The sequence below is a fragment of the Marmota monax genome, unplaced genomic scaffold (assembly GCF_021218885.2).
Source record: "Marmota monax isolate L192 unplaced genomic scaffold, Marmota_monax_Labrador192_F-V1.1 WCK01_AAM20220418_F8-fsc00006, whole genome shotgun sequence".
NCBI classification, from domain to species: Eukaryota; Metazoa; Chordata; class Mammalia; order Rodentia; family Sciuridae; genus Marmota; species Marmota monax.
The window spans coordinates 2,226,484-2,244,738 of NW_026693712.1; positions in this window are offsets into that span (position 1 = coordinate 2,226,484).

Below are 18,255 nucleotides of genomic sequence, written 5' to 3' on the forward strand. Positions count from 1 at the left end.
GTATGAAATATGATATGTCAAGAGCATTGTAATGTTTTGAACAACTAATAAAAAAAAGACATTCATACTCATCAAGGACCCATCCCCTACAGACCTCACTTTAACTTGTAGAAGGCCTATCTATAAATATGTTCACATTCTGAGGTAGTGGGGTGAGGACTCCAGCATATATTTTTTGGAGACACTACTTAACCTACAAAAGGGGTGAACATAAGATTTTTAGAGAAAGGGAAAGGTAGCAGGCAGGCAGGAATAGTTGGCAATGTGAGAGTGGAATGTTATGCTATGGAGTTTGCACTTTATTTTGCAGGAAGTAAGAAACAAACTGGTGGATTTTACATGGAGGAGCAGTTTAGTCAGATCTAGTTTTTAGAAAATATTTTGGTGGGCTGTGAATGAATTGGACCATCAGGAACCTGGAAAGAAGGATACCATGAATGAGTATTACTCTGTTCATAAGACATGTGGGGTCCACCCTGGGGCAGAACCCATGACCAAAGCACGAGGAAACAGATATAGGAAAGATCTTGGTAGGAGTGAAGATTTTGTCTGATTATGCAGGCCTCGTCTTCTCCACAAATGGAGGCTCTTAAGGCTAGAGATTGCATCTTATTCATTCAGAATCCCATCACAATATCTAACTGCACACTGTTAGTTAGCTCAAGCTGCCATAACAAAATACCAGAGACTAGGTGACTTAAATAACAGAAATTTATTTTCTTACAGTTCTGGAGGCTGGAAGTCCAATAGTAAGATGCCTGGTATGGGTTCTCCTCTTGGTTTGCAGATGGCTGACTTCTTGCTGTGTGCTCATCAGACTTCTTTGTGTGAATACAGATCAAGGGGTAGGGAAAGAAAAAAACTCTCATGTCCCATCTTAGGAAGAAAATAATCCCATCATAAGGATCCCATCCTTATATCTTCATCTGACCTGAATTGCTTCCTAGAGGCCCTATGTTGAAATATCATCATGCTGGGAATTAGGGATTCAACACATGAATTTTGAGAGGACAAAAGCATTAAGTCTATAATTCCTTGTACAGAGTAAGGATTCAAAGTTGAACCACATGAAAAGATGAAAGGATCGACTCAGCATTGGGATTTGTGTCGTCAGATTAAATAGAGACTGGCCCGTTAAATTTGGATTTGAGATAAACGACAATAACCTTTTAGCTATTGTATACACTGAAAAATCACACTGAAAAAATATTTGTTGTTTATCTGAAGTTCAAATTAAATTGACTAGGGAATCCTATATTTTTATTTGCCAAATTTGGGATGTATAATATATTTTTTTTTTTTTTTAATAAAATTTAAAAAATAGGGCTGGGGTTGTGACTTAATGGCCGAGTGCTCCTGAGTTCAATCCCAGTACCCCCCCACCAAAAAAAATTTTACTACTGAAATTTCAACAGCTTAAAAACAGATTTTATGCAATGACATTTTAAAGCTCTTCATTTTGTATACCACCACCATTTTTAACACTAACTCCAATTCCATTCAATCGTGTATCAAAAGGTAGCACTGGTAACCTTGATAATGTACACTTACATCTTAAAAAAAAGGTCAGTCTTGGTAAAATATTTCTACACATTATCTACAGCCACTATTCCTATCCTTTTTTCCTTTCTAAAAAAAAATATCTGACACTTGCCTATATATCATTCATTGGCACTAATGATTAGGATGCTAGAACCATAAAATTATGTTTTGATTCAATAATATGACACTGAAGTTGCCATGATTTTTTGAAATTTAAGCCTGAGTAATAGCAATATTTTCATACTAAGTTTTTAAAGCTTGATAATTTGTGTTCTAGAGGTGGGGGAGGTACTGTATTTTTGCTGTTAATTATTTAAAAGAGAACAGAAGTGCCAGCCCTGTGCCTCATTAAAGTAAAAACTAAATATACCTGAACTTTTAAAAGATGTTTGTTAAAGACAAAAAAAAAAAAAAAAATGTGGGGGTTTCTTTATACCCCCAAACCATGTTTAATATTTACTTAAATACAGAAATAGAAGGTGTTCCTTGTTAAGTATAAGAATGCTCTATTATGCACAAACATAATTTGATCATTTATATTTCAAAGACATCCAATGATCAAAAACGGATTATCAACTTCTGTTTATAAATTCTCTACGTCAGTTATCTATAATTATATTTTGATCTTGGCCAGAAACTTGCAAATTATGTTTAACTCTATCATGAATAAGCTGTAAATGGTTTATTTATAAAATGTTTCAATATTCCCCAAACCTCAAAGCTATAAGCTAATCAACACATTATTTGTAAACCCACACTACCAAAATTACAGTGATACCTTTTTATATGGCTAAATTATATAAAATATGACAAAGTAACTATGTTATATTAGATATTACTTCATATAGTTATGGCAATGTTTTCTAAACAATAATACACATATGCCACTAGACAGCCCTGAGATGATTTTAAGTGGTGTAGTACATGGATGAGTAATTTTTCCTTAATAGTTTTAAATTTATTTTAATGTTTATTAGAAAAAATAAGTACATAAAATGTGAAATATGATTGCTCAAAACAAAACCATGGTTTAAAAAGGCTAAAACATTTTTTTAAAATTAGTAAATATAGCACAGTATATGTTACATGAGATCTGGAAAGTGGTAATGCATTTAGGAAACACTATATTAAGGAATGATTTGATTTAGCTAGTATTATTTCTGAATGTTTGTAATAATGAGCCATATCAGAAAGGGACTTCCTCAACCACTAAAAATTTTGATTATTTTGTCCCTACCATCTGGCAGGAACACCATGTATAATATATTTGAAAAGAAAAACAACTTAAGTTTCCTAATGCAGCAAGGCCTCTTTATATTTGAAATATGCAACATTTGGGACATTTTTATACTAAAAAAATTATTCATTATTTACCTGAAATTGAAATTTAACTACACATTCTACAACTCAAATGACTGCCTAATTTGTTGGGTTGGAAGAATTCTTTGGAGTGCTAAGGAACTCTAAATTATGAGAACTTCTAAGAGGGATAAATGAAATTCTGTCACTACCCCAGCCTTAACCTTCCAGTTCTAGATATCTCCAGAATGTCATTTCAAAAAAAAAAAGGATTGAATTTAAGAATACTTGGCTACTACCCACATCCCCAGACCTTTTTTGTATTTTATTTAGAGAGGGGACCTTACTGAATTGCTTAGCACCTCATCGTTGTGGAGCCTGGTTTTTACCTCAAGATCCCCCTGCCTCAGCCTTCTAAACTGCTGGGATTACAAGCCTTGTGCCACCAAGACCAATGGCATTTCTAATTTAGAGGGTTGGTTCAAGGAGGTTTGGTTACTCACTGTGGAAGATATAAACCTTGAATCCTATAGGCCTACCAACCCACCCGACAGCCCATTATGTCAGCATTCTGTGGCTTGAGCCAGCTCCCTGTGACAGCTGAGGGCCAGCTTTGCTGGCCAAGACCATTTTGTGAGGAGACAGTTTGCCCCTGGCCTCCTGGCTCTCCACAGAGCCCATTAACCCTATTTTATTCCTGCCCTTGTTCTGTACTTTGTGTCACATGCTGTGGATGGGTTTGCTAATTTTGCTGCCCCATTCATACAGAAGAAGGAAACCCCCATGTGGAGCACTAGTGAGAGACTCCTCTGGCTTCTGCTGGAGGGCTTGGCTGTGCCTGGAGTTGGGCCTGTCAGAAGCCCACATTAGCACAGTGACTTCTACCAAGTTTTCCCTAGGCCCTTGTGCCCCTTGCACACGGCTGCATTTTCACTTGACACATTTTCTACTTACATTTAAGCCTTTGATATCCAGTCAGATCCTAATCCTGGAGCTTAATGCCTTTGATGAAATGTTTGCTTTGGACAAGATTCTAGTTGAGACTTTAAAAAAGCCAATAGTAAACAGAAACCTTTTTTTTCCCCCCAGTATGTGCTTAAGTTACTCTGCTCTACACAGAGATTTCCTACATTAAGATAAGCATGGATCGGGCTTTCATGACATAACTCCAAACATTCAGGCCCAGGAAAATCTTCCAGGTGACCTGATTTCCCCTCTCCCTGCTTTCCCAGTGAAAAACAGATAGTGACAAGGAGCATAAAGAGAGAAAGTGATTTTCATGAGTGTCAGGGTCCACTCCATCACTCAGTATCTTACATGATCCTGAGTGATTTTCTTACCTCTCTATTCTAACATGTTTAAGTAATACACTTGCTGAATATCTGCCACATGGTAGGTTTTCAAATATTCATTTCTTTCTCTTATTGAAGTACATTCAGCTTTCAAATGAGGATAAGTCCTGGGATAATCTAAAATCAGAAGTCCCCAAAGAGAGTCTCACTGGGGCTTCTTTCAGTCTGTGTTTCCAGGGTAATCCCTGAGGATTATTTTCTGATTATAATATGACCAAAAATACAAGCTCATTGCTCTATCCAACATATCCGATCAAGGTTCAATGAAGACGATGAACTTTATAAAAATGTGGACAGCCAGGTGGTCAATATAATTATGTGATATACAGGAACTGTCAACATATTCTCTAACTTCATTAAAGCAGAATTTTTAAAACAGAATTTAAGAATATCAATAAAATTTTCCTTTTAGGTAAGCTTAAAAATAGATGAAATCATGATGAGAGCATTATAGATTTCCTCCCTTGAATCTGTTTGGTTTAAATGGGCCATTTCTTTAACTAGAAATCGTTAGGAGACCCCTTTCTCAAACCAGAATAGATCTAATGACCTTTTGAGAACAAGTCCCTCAGGATCCTGTGAAACTTTTCTATTCTTACATTCAACTCCTTCAAGCTTGCTCCTTATCACTAAGCTATTTTTTAAAATCTCATCAGGATGTTCCCAAATTGCCTCTGTTGGTAAATTATTCATATAAGGCAAAAGCTTTTAAATAGATTTGACAAGACAACTTCTTTAGCAAAGTCATTAAGATAAGAGGCCTCAGCAGGGATGGAAGTTATTCAGATTAGACACAAAGCCTCGCTGTGTGAGCATGGTTTTTCTGTTCTCTTCCCTCCCTTTCTACCTCCATTTTTTAAAAAAGGTATCTTTAACTAAATGTCATTCAGTATAACAAATCACCACTTTGCCACAAGTAATGTAGGTTTCTGGCGGTGTGCAAAACCGTTTCACTTGCAGTATTATAAAACATTCAAGATGGAAATGTAGCCTGAGGAAAAAAATTCATTCAAAGTTCAGAGGTGATTTTGGAGACAGTGAATATTAAAAACAACCTCTTTCCAGAGATTCCGTTTTATGGCAGTAATGGAAGAATTAAGTTAAGACTGAATGCAGAATGTATGTTTGCCCAAGATAAACATAGAACATAAAGCACATATGTGCTTATTTAGACAGCATTTAGTGGCTACAGAATTTTCATGTTAACCAAAGACACATGCTCAAACTAGTTGATAACCTCAAAATCCACTGTCAACCTGAACTCAAAGGAATCAATAGAGTCTATCCTATAGGACTTTTTCCCAGTGAAATTTGCAATCTGGGTAAGAAGAAAATTGAACATAGGAAGCAGGACACAGAACTTCAAAGTTTCTTTCCAACTGTTTGGAGCTTCCTTTCCATATATAAGTAATAAATCCAACTTCACACAAAATTATAGGCAATTTGCATGAATTCTGGTGTTAATGATTAAACAATGCTGACTATAGAACTTCACAGCCTCAATCTTTTTTATTAGACTGGAAAAATAACCCAGGTTTGTGAAAATGCCTGATTTGTGTATCACTCATCCATGATGTTGTGACACTCTCTTGAGTATTCCAAATTGTCAGAAACTGCCAGGAACAAAATGGCATTTTGTTTTAGTCATGGCTTTTCCCCTATGCAAAGAAAAGCCTCAGTATATGGAATGCTGGGGTTGGACTAGGCCTGTCCTGTTGGATCACATGTTTTTCCCAACCCAGGAACAGGAGGGATAAAACAAAGGAACCACCAGCACAGACAGCCAGGAATTTCCTCTGTGGGTGACTAAATGCTCTTTTGGTTTCTAGGTCACTGTCTCCTGAGAGCAGACATCATGACACTTGAAAGATGATACAACCCTATTTTTCCTTCATGACATTTTCCATCTTGGAAAAATTTTAAGTGACCTTTTATCTAAAGGTCACACAGAGTCAGTCCACAGGCTAAACATAACCTCAGCTACATTTCCTTGGACTCATAAAATTTCTTTTCAGTTTGATTTAATTGTACGCTAAAAATAATGAGACTCTGGTAGGAGATGGTGGAACTGGAGGAGGTTATGTATGTGTGAGGGCAAAGGATGAATGAAAAATTGCTGTACCTTCTCAATTTTGCTGTGAACCTAAAACTGCTAAAACAAATAAATGGAGTCTGTTTTGTTTTGTTTTTTTTCAATGAGATTCCATATATACACATCTATTTCTGGCTGTTTTTGGATATCTAAAGAGTTCAGCAGTGTTTAGAACTGAGTTCTTTTCATTTTTAGATCAGGTAAACCAGTTTGCCAAAATCTCAGTCCAGACATAACAAACCTGGATCCTGTGGAGACACTGGAATCTCTTGCTCTGTTCTAGCCCAGCCCACTAGTTTTTCAGATGAGAGACCTAAGGCTCAGAGAAGATAAGAAGATGCATCCAAAAATCAGTAGTCAATACCAGAATCAGATTTTGGACCATAATTCTTCCACTGCACTTCTACCTTGTCCTTTAAAAAATATTTTAATTAATGAATGATAATTGTATATATGTGTAGGTATAATGTAATGTTTTGATACATGTATGCATTAGGAAATGACCAAATCAAGCTAAATTAATATATCCATCCAGTCACATGAGTGTTATTTTTTTGTATGTGGTGTGAACATTTAAAAATCTACTTTCAGGAGGGAAAAGAGAGGTACTAAGGAATAAAAATGACAAATTATGTTATGTCCATGTATGAATATATAACAATGAATCCCACTATAATGTATAACCATAATGCACCAATAATTTTTTTTTAACAAAAATTTATTCTCAGGCTGTGGATGTTGCCCAGTGGTAGAGCTCTGGCTTAGCACATGTGAGACCATTGGTTTAATCTCTAGTGCACATGAGCACACACATATGCTCCCACAAATCTATCTACTCTCAACAATTTTGAAGTACACAGTACATTATTATTAATTATCATCACCATGCAGTGCATTCAATCTCAAAGGTTTATTCCTCCTAATAGAAACTTTGTACCCTTGGACCAATATCCTTCCCCACCCAATCTCTGATAATCACTATTCTACCCTCCATTTCTTTGAGTTTCACTACTTAAAATAAAGGAGATATTATTTGTTCTACTCTCCTTTGTCTATATCTTACCTGGCTATGATTCTCATATTCTAATTACAAAGGCATATTGTAACTACAATAGTCATAGCCACGAAATATGTGTTGTTTTTTTTTTTCGATGAACAAACTGAAAGGATCACAAATATATCAATTGTAGGATGGAAACTATACTTATAGTGCTGATAGTGGTGACACTTATCATCTTGTGATTTTTTTTTTAGTGTTTTCACAATATTTTTCAGCAATGCAATATGTTGACGGTTGTGGTCTAGATATGAGGTGTCCTCAAAAAGCTTATGTGTGAGACAATGCAAGAATGTTCAGAAGCAAAATAATTAGACTATTAAAGTTGTAAATTAATCTATAGATTAATTCACTGATATGGATTAATTAAGAGGTAACAGTAGACACGTAAGATGTCCCTGGAAGAAGTAGGTCACTGGGGATGTGACTGGGGGTTATATTTTGTCCCTGGTGAGCATTGCACTCTCTCTGCTTCCTGGTTGCCATGTCCTGAGCTACTCACCTCCACCATGCCTTCCCATCATGATGTTAGGCCTCATCTTGAGCCCAGAGCTGTGGACTCGGCCAACCTCTGAACCCCTGAACCCCTGAACCTCTGAAACTGTGAACCAGAATAAACTCTTCCTCCTCTAAGTTGTCCTTTTTTATTATTATTACTAGTTACACATGACAGTACAATGATCTTGACAATTCATACATTTGAATCAAATGGGGTATAATTTCTCATTTTTCTAATTGTACAGGTTGCAGAATCACATTGGTCATACAGTCACCTATATACATACTAAGTTGTTCTTATTAGGTCTTTTGGTCATAGAGACACAACGTTGACTAAAACATTGACAAAAGCTAGTTTGGGGGTGAAGTGAGGAGAAAAAAATCAGCTGTCAAATTGTAGTATTATTTAGAAAGCAGGATTTGAAAACCAAGGATTTCAATTCTTTGCCCAGATGTTCAGAGATTTCTCTCAATAAATAATTATTAGTGAATTTATTAGAATTTCAAAAAAAATACAGAAACTAAGCTTTGGTTTTGAATCCAAGTTGCCTTTAGCCAGTAGATCATACCGGCGTTACATTTTTAGACAGGTTTCTGTAAATATGAGTTGTGATACCAGATGATTCTGAAAAGTCTATGATTCTTTTGATTGTTGAAATTTGATTAAAATTAGTAAGACTGCTATCATTACTAGACATTGGCCATTATTTTCAAATCACTGTGAAGAGAGTCTTCCTACAGCTGTGAGACCTTGGTTCCAGTGCCCCTGATTGCACCTGCACATCTCCATTTTTATAGCCTAAAGTAGTCACCAACAGAAGCTTAATCTTGGAGTACTGATTGATCTTTGAGTCCAAGCAAATCAATAACATTGAAGCCTTGCAACTTTGGGACAGTTCACTCTGGCTTTATTCCTATATTAGGATTGCTATTCACACTGGGTAGCCCAACAGATGATACCAAGACTCTGAGGCTCTCAAGATTCAAACCAGTTGGGCTAGGGATATAGCTCAGTTTCATGCACAAGGCCCTGAGTTCAGTCCCTAGAACCCCATCCCCCCAAAAAAAAATTCAAACCAATCAACCCACATTAGAAGGGTGTCTTCAGCTCTCTTACATGACATACGCCCAAATTGCCAAAAATAGTCTTGAGCATTAAAATGTGGCTATTAAAAAATTCCCTATCTTCCTCCTCATGCCAAGTCTTAACTTCACACTCACTTCTCCGTATGTTATCAGTGGGTGGGGCTTATGGTATGCAGCAACAAGATGGGAGTACAAGGCACAGAGATTAAAAGGGGTTGAGAGCTGGGCTGGGTCATCAGGCAGAGAACCCACAATGAGTCCTGATTCTCAGGGTTTTGGTAATTACATTACTACTTCCCTACTTTGATCAGCATACTCAGGTACCTAGAACCTTATCTTTCTGTTAACTCAGAATTTAAGCTCTGCTCAAAAAATCCTGAAGGTGCAATGGCCTAGATAGGATTTTATAATTGGAATATCAGTTTTCTCATTTATTAAATAAAGAGGCTGGATCAATCTCTAAAACCAAAAGACAAGGTACTGGGATTGTGGCTCAGTGGTAGAGAGCTCACCTGGCATGCTTGAGGAATTGGGTTTGATCCTCAGCATTATATAAAAATGAATAAATAAAATAAAGGTATTGTGTCCATCAACTAAAAAAATATTTTAAAAAAAGACAAAAACCCATAAGTTATTACTTAGAAAAGCCTATGAATTCAGAAACACAACAACTTGGCATTATACAGATTCTTCTATGTGGATAAGGTTCATCTGAACAATGGCTACAGTTTCTTGCATTTTGATAGTAGTTTACTGAGATTGCAGATGGCATCTTTTCAGGTCAACTCAACAGATATTTCTTTAACTTTGTTAGATATTGGGGCACCCACACACAGTCAGCCATTCCAGATATTTGAGGAGATAACATGTGAATAAGCATAGAAATATTGTGTCCAGGCAGAGAAAATAGCAAGTGTTATTTTCTAAGTTTGGAATATAAGAAGAATTTGAAGAACCCAAAGAAGTCTAGTATTTGCAGGATGTATGGTGGGAAATAAGACACAGCAGGGGGCCAGCATCGGCTCACAGTCCAGAGAAAGCCTTTATCTTTCATTCTAAGTGCAACTTAGATTTTTAGTTTCTATTTTTTTTCCTAAGTGCTGCTGTAGAAATGGAGAATAGTAGCATCAACCTCAAGATTCATTGTTTGACTCGACCTGAATGAACTGCCAAGGTTTATGGCTACGCTGAAGCTGTATTTGGGGTAAAATTGGGAGTTCATAACCAACTTGAATCTAATGTATGAAATATGATATGTCAAGAGCTTTATAATGTTTTGAACAACCAATAAAAAAAATTTTAAAAAATAAATAAATAAATAAATAAAGGTATTTGCAACTACAACTAAAAAAAAAAAAAAGAAAAAGAATTAGCATGTTTTAGCAGGAAAAAGGGAGAGAAAGAAATACTGGAACCAAGGAGAATAAATGGGAGAAAGGGAGAATACAGTTGAGGTGAAGGAAACATCCTGAATAAAGACATGGAATTTTCATAGTTTTTTCCAGAAACTGTAAGGGGCTGAGGTTGGCTAAAACATAAAATAGGAGGACCAGGAATGGTGATACATGACTGAAACCCCATTGGCTCAGGAGGCTGAGGTAGGAGGATTGCAAGTTCAAAGCCATCCTCAGCAACTTAGTGATGCTCTGAGCAACTTAGGAAGACCCTGCTTCAAAATGAAAAAAGAAGAAGAGCTGGGGATGTGACTCAGTGGTTAAGGGCCCCTAGGTTCAAATAATAATAATAACAACAACAACAACTAGCAACACACAAGAGAGGGAATGGGCAGGTGCTAGAAATGTTGATGTTATAATCATAGCTACTCAGGGCTGTAAGACACATTTGCCTGATGTATGGTAGGATTCTGTATTTTATCAAACTAAACTTGTGGCCAAAGGGCTAACAATCTTCTGTGATCCATTTTTCCTCTCAGCATCTAACACAGAGCGAGTAGATAGTCAATAAATTTTTGTGGATTGAGCACCATTAAGTAAACCTCATTGACAATTTTTTTGCTCATTTTTGGCAAATGAATCACTAGGATTTTCACCAAGTCAGGTCAGTCAAGAAAACTTCTCATAGGCATTGATACTTGCTGCTCAGCACTGACAGGGAAGCAGTGTTCAAAGGGCCCCATCACCTCCTTTATTCTGGCCTATAAAATTAACAAGCCATCTGATTCGTGAAGATGAGTTGTCTTGCTTGAGTAACCCTTTATTACTTTACCTGAAGTACAAGGCAACTTCCTTAGGGAAGAAGATTTCACAGAAAATAATAATAACTTGCATATAAAAAGTGCTTTATAGTTTTCAAACACTTTTGCATATATAATATTTTACCCTCATAGAAATTCTTTGAGTTAGTTAAGGTGAATACCATCATTTTATTTTTATAAAAACTGAGGCTCAGAGAGCTTGCATAACAAAGTCCTAACCCTTAGTATGGAAGCCTTGACACGCATATTTTTCTCACCATGTAGTTTTCATAAAAAACAATTTTAAGAAAGACAAATGTACCACAATTTTATTACTGAAGTAGGAAAAGGGCAATGAATTTTCCATAAGCTAATCTTTTGTGTGAAAGAGCCACATTTTTTATTAAATAAACATCAATCTGTGCATGAGGCCCTGGGTTCAATTTCTGGTACCAAATACATATATTTTCATTCTCCAGTATCTGCGATGGACCAAATACTTTTGTAGTCACTAAGACTGTAACAAAGCAACAAAAAATAACAAACATTATATTGTGTACCTCCTAGTGGAAAATAAACAACACTCATGTGACTTATACTGAAAGTCAGATGGCCATAAGTGTTAAGGCCAATAATGAAGCAGAGAAGCTAGCTGGGAGCAGTAGGGGGGGATGGATATGACTTATAGAGGATGGTCACCCACCCAGAGATGATGTTGAAACAGAGGTCTAAGAAAGATAGTGCAGCAAGCCAGTGTGCAGCCAGATAAAATAGCAATTACCAAGGCCCTGTGGGGTAGAATGCCCGGCTGTTGGAGGAACAGCAAGGGGTTCCATGTGGCTGAGCAGAGAGGGAGATGGGGGGGGACATGCAGCCAGAGTCAGGGACGTGTGTATCTGGGTGGGAAGGCTAAGGGAGAGTTAGGCGCATAAGACTAACATCATCTGCCTCACCTTTTCAAGGAGTTATTCTGGACACTATGGAAGAACAGATTCCATGGAGGAGGTAGGAGTGATGGGTACATGACTAATGTAGAGATTATCCCAATAATCCAGGCAAGGAGCCACACTGGCTGAGTCCAGAAGGCTGGTGGTGGAGCTAGTGAGAAGCGGTTGTGGTGAGAACATGTTTTGAAAGTGGAACCCACAGGGTGTGGTCAAGGGTGAAATGTAGATGTGACAAGCAAACATTTTCCTTGAGTTCCTGTTATATGTTAAGGGCTTGGTTAAGCATGGTAGGCCACGGTGCAGCTGGAGATGGGGTTCCTGTTTTTGTTGAGTTATGGCTTTGTCTGTTGCTCCAGAGTGGCCCCTTTCCAGTTCACCAAATAACCATACAATCAAAAGGTCCTCATTTGTCTCAGTGTTTCAAGTTACCACAATTCTGACCCATCACCCACCACTTCAGTTCTAAGCAAGCCAGTTATTTTCACTGGGCCTCAATTTCCCTATAGCAGGTTGATTGCACAAATGAACCGAGGTGCCTTTGAACTTCAAGACTCTGATTTCATGCATTTAACAACAGGGGTGTGTGTGATTTCTTTTTAATTACCTTCTATGTGACAGGACTATAATGTTTTAGAGAACCTAGAATCTTTCCCCAAATTGGAAATGTTAGAATCAGGAGACGTGAGAGGCTTTCCCTAAATTTGCACCCTCCCCCCAAACATGTGATTGTAACCCACTCTTCAGATCTGTAACCCACTCTCTGAACTGTGGTTGACAACCTGCTAAATCGTTGCCTCCAACTGACAGAAAATGAGACCCAAGGGAGTTCTATCTTTAGGAAAGCCCCTTGCTGCTTTTTGGGGGGATGCCCAGAGGCTGTTGAGGTAAGATGTTTAATTCTGCTCCTCTGTAACCCAGGCTTCAAGAGCTGGGTTCATAGCCCAACCTGAACTTGGACTCTGCATTCTAGCTTGATCTCTCCATGCTAACACAAGGCCTTTCTTTATGTCTCATTGCCTCAATATTTACATTTGCTACTTCTTTCTCTGTGTTTCCTAGGTGGAGAAAGCCACAGAATGATTCATTCTGGGCACAATATTCTTTCTCCATCTTAGCAGAAGTTGATCCCAGGAAAATGGGCACAGAACAACAGACCAGGTGAAGCTCAGAAAGAGCCAGTGACTGACTAATGTCCAAACCACTTGGCTCCTTTACAGATCCACATTCTACCTATGGAGTTACAGGGCAACTGGCTTCCCTGCCTTCTATGTGGCTCCCCAAATCCACTTCCTCACAACCTGTCTCACATCACAAAGCTGTGTCCCTGTTGCTCACTCAGGCTTCTGCCTGCCCCTCTAGGTGAACGGATGATGACATTTTTCAGGGTGTCCACTGCTGCTGACCCTCTTGGTGGGTATAGTTTTCCTCTTTTCTGCCAAGTGAACTGGTTCAGGGCTTTCTGCATAAAATCCTGGGTCTTCCCACTTCCTACTGTCCTGGCCTTGAGATCACCTCATTCCTTCCTGCAGCTGGCATCATCCACGGAACCTGGGAAAGAGGCCTAGCTTCAAGAAGAAAAAGCTTCAGCAGACTTTTGCATATAGAATCGATAACCCAACCCTGTTTTATTTTCATGAAGATTCTTTTCTGTCATGAGCCATCCATGGACCGTGTGTGTGAACTATTGTGAACAGTAGCCAAATGAGGAGATAGGCCTGGCATTGTGAGCTCCCTGTCAGGGAGTGATCACATGATGTAGGTGAACCTCCTCCTCTAGCTCTGCCTAAGATCCCACACAGCACCTGAGATGGATATGACTTGCCAAGATGTCAGTCAATCTGCTGACCACAAGGAGGTAGGAAGCAAGAGTCCACCCTTGAAACCTTATCCCAGCCTCTTATGTCCCCCGCTATAAAATAAAGGAAATGTGGGCTCATGCTCTGTTTCTAGCGTGGAAGCTGACCTTAAGGTCTCAGAGCTGTCACATCCTCGATTTAAAATCTTAAGTCTGTGTTGTGTGATTTTTTGACACTTTCTTAGCTCAGTGTTGCAGCCAGCTCTTTTAAACCTGAAAGGAAAGCTGAGAAATCGGGAGACGGGCAAGTGAAAAATGAAAGACGGAGACCAGGCAGAGAAACACACGAGAGTTTATTTGTCAGAGATGACAAATAAAGGCACATCTCTCTATAGGCAGAGACAGGCAAAACAGGTTTGGGGTTCAGGACTTTTATGGGGAAGACTCAAGGATTAGAGCCAGAGCCCAGTGGGTCCTAATGTGGGCAGCCAAGGGTTGGGTTGGTATAGGGCATGGTTAGCCTCTCTCAGAAATACGCTTAGGTGAGAAAGATAAATTTTTCTTAAAATGGCTCCTGTCACTTTCTTAAGTCTGTAGAGGGCCACCCAGATGCTAAGCAGGGACCTTACAAAACCCAGTTCGTCTCATCTCTGCTGGTCATGGTGAGACTTTTCTATGGGAAAAACAAAATTGTCCCAAAGCATGATAACCCCTCCACCAATCGAAGCCTTGCTGTGCTGCATCCTGGCCCACGAGGCCTCCAAAAACTGGTGCTCCCATTCCCCGGGCCTTGACTTCTCTGGTTTCTGCCCTTGTTTTCAGGAATTGAAGAAACCATTCTTCGCTGCTCTCTTCTCCCTGTGCTCGCTAATTGTTTGGGCTTCACCCACTTGTATCTCCTCCAGTAGGTTCTATGCTTTGGATGTGTCATTTATTAAGTGTTACCCGTTTATAGTTTCTATACAGTCCTGTGCATCTTACAATGACTGGGAGGACTTTGCTGAATATGCTTGGAAATGTCTGTTTGTGTGTGGGAGGAAGTTTAATATTTTTAAAGCAAAAGTCTTCTATAGCACCATGGAGCCCTTGCCAGAGGAAGTCACAATTTGGCTGCCTCCCTACCAGAAAACAAAACAAAACAAAACCCCTCTATCTTTGAGCGGTGGCCAAGGCCAGCATGTGGCACTGGCCCAGAGCCAAGGGGACTCTCCTCCTGGCAGGGACGCAGTGACGGGCTGAGGGGTTCAGAATCTTCTCATCACACTTTCTCAGAAAAGCAAGTCCAAGTTCATTTCCCTAGTTCATACATTCCATTAGAGTCAAAGCCAGCAAGCACCACATAAAATAGAGGTTTTTAAATACACTTAAAACTACAGTATTGTTTTCTCATGATTGAGTTTCGGAAATTACGGAGGGAGAGAAGGTGCTAGGAGCTTTCACTGGGCACAGAAATGTATAGTTATGCCTTTGGGATTAGGAAATAAAATAAATGGTGGTAATCTGTGCTCCAGGTGGAGTCAAGGAGAGAGAGGTCTTACTGGGTACTTTGCCAAATCATGGTGCTGATTTGTCAAAATCTTGCTGGAGTGGCTCCCGCATTCTTGGGAAGGTCCAGTATCTAAATGGCACCAGGCAGATGTGAGAAAACCCTTCCACCTACTCAGGGCCCCTCCTCTGGCTGGGAACTGGAATGGTGAGTCCACCTGGCTGTGTAAAAACAAAGAGGTCCTTCTTTCTGCCTGTAGCTTTATGGGTTGGCAGCTCCGGAAAAGCCTCTCTTTGATCTTGAGCTTTGAAGGGATCAAACAAGCTGCTTTAATGGGCGGGAATGCAGCTCTGAAAATCCTACCTTTTGTCAGTAAAGCATTTCTCCTTTTCCTCCTGGGGCAGGTGCAATTGGAGGATGGAGTCTGTTTTCCAGGCCCTGAGCCAGATGTTCCTCCTTGCAACAAGTAGAACAAAGGAGTGAAAGTGAGATCAGGGCCGCATCTGATAAGACCTTGTCCACCAATGAGTTTTGTGGGGTTTGGGGGTGAGTTCTTGATGTGTTCTTTCCTGAAACCTGCTTTAACTACCCTGCATTTTGCAAAGGCCGGGAATCAGCTGCTTCAGTGTTAACTGTGCTGATCACGACTTCTTGAGTCTTTTAGGTTTTGTTTGGAAGAGGGCTCACCTTTAAGCAATGGGATTTGGGCTTACATCCTTTGATTTACGAGATATGCTCTCCAACCCTTTCAACCTGGGATCCCAGACTCCTTCTGAATGCCAGAACAGCCTTTAAATAACCACTTTTATCCCTGAGCCTATGCTGCTACTATGATGGCAGAAATAGAAAAAGAAAAATGGGATCATGTTTTTGTTTCCCAAGGACCCTTCCAACATGGCTCTAAGGAGATGCTGTTAAAATCCCCCATGGGATAAAGAATACATTCTTGAGCTTACCTGAAATAAGTAATTCAGCATACTCTCTAACTCCTGGATAAGTTGGGCACTGTTTCCTTATAAATGTTTTCTAGAAATTGTTTTAAGTGCCTTCAGGGAAGAGATACTGGTGATTATGCCTCTAAACGATTTCATAACTATTCAAGCTGGCAGTTGAAATTTCTTGGTGATTCTTATATTCATTTAGCATCCTTTGGAACTGGATCTCCCAAGGGTAGGTTCTTCAAATCCTTAGTCTCTATTCCTTGAAGAGATTTCTCCATGGCTGAAAAACTTAGAGAAACACTTGAATACCACAGTTCCTTCTTGAAACTCTCACTGCACATTAAATAAGTCTATTAGAAGAAACTTGTTAAATATCATTTAATCTATATTTCCCTAAATTATTTGACTAGGGGAAATGATTTACCACTTAAGGTATCCCATATTGCTAACCCTTGGAAGGAGCACACACCTAGATATTCCTCCTTACATGGGCACAACCAGAGGTTCTACCTGGAGCCATTTCCTAATAGTTTTCAGGCTCATCCCTGGGGAATCTTGGTGGATCTTGAGTGGAAACCTGATGCTTAATAAGGCCTCTAGGTTATCCTTATAATGAGGTGACTTGGAGATGTTCTGGCTTTTTGTATACCTATCCTTTCCAGCCTCTACTCACCTCTCCCACACAAACATATATATATATATATAACAGTTATGAAAGCATGTCATGAAATCTACAAGCAGGAATAGTATTCTAAATCAAGTCAAAGCATATAGAATAAGACTACCTTTTTAATTGCTGGGCTAATAGGAGTGACAGGAATATACTAACAGACTTCAGAATACATCAGCCAGGCCTGGGACAGAAAGTGTCCAGGACCATGATTAGACTATCAGACCTCAGCCACCACCTGGGACTGTGATCCTTAAGAGTAAGGATCTATGTTTTGGTCTATGTTTTCCAAGCCTTCATTTCCTCATCTGTAAAATGGGGAATGATGAAACTAATAGTAAGTTCCTTTATGTAATGTATTATAGAGGATTCCATTAGCCAACACGAGTATGTCGCTATGATAACACCTACACAGTGTGTTACTTGGATAAATATCAGCTTTTGGTATTGTTATTGGTACCAGGGATTGACCCCAGAGGAACTATATAACTGAGCCACATCCCCAGCCTTTTATTCATTTTTATTTTTTTATTTGGAGACAGGGCCTCACTAAGTTGCTTAGGATCTTGATAATTTGCTGAGGCTGGCTTTGAACTTGTGATGTTCCTGCCTCTGTCTCCTAAGCCACTAGAATTATAAGTGCAAACCACCATGCCCGACTCAGCCATTATTTTTAAACAAAGATTTTAGGCAGCATAAAATCCAGAAGGAAAATAGAGGGTGGAGAAAGCCTATCCTTGGATCCATGGAAAATCACCCCAAGCTGAAGTCTGTTCTGAGGAAAACACAAAATAGGCCGACATGAATTTGCTGTTTGCCTTCTGTTTCTCTCAGCAGCCCCCAGACTCCTGCAGTTGGACTAGGTGAACATTACTAGAAGTCTCCCTGTCCCTTGGCCCTTTAAGCCTTCCAAGTTCCAGGTCTCAGCACCCAGGACTCCCCTCAGCGTCCTCAGCAAATGCCAGATAGCACCGAAAGGGTTACATTCGTTTTGCTAAACAAATAAGAACCTCCAAGACTGGGTGCTGATATGAAATTATAATCAACGCATTCATGGAATGGTAGTATTTATCATGTTGTTAGCATTGTAAATTTGTACCATTGTAGATAGGAGTCACACAGCTTGGGGCCCTGCACCTTCACCTATTGTTTTCCCTGTGTTATGATAAATTTCCAGCAACACTTGATTAAAACTGCCAATTTGTTGGGAATAAAGAGAATCTCTCAACACCACCAGGACTAATTACGTTGTCCTTGCCAAAGGGGTAGTTGAATAATTGCATGCGATTATTGCAC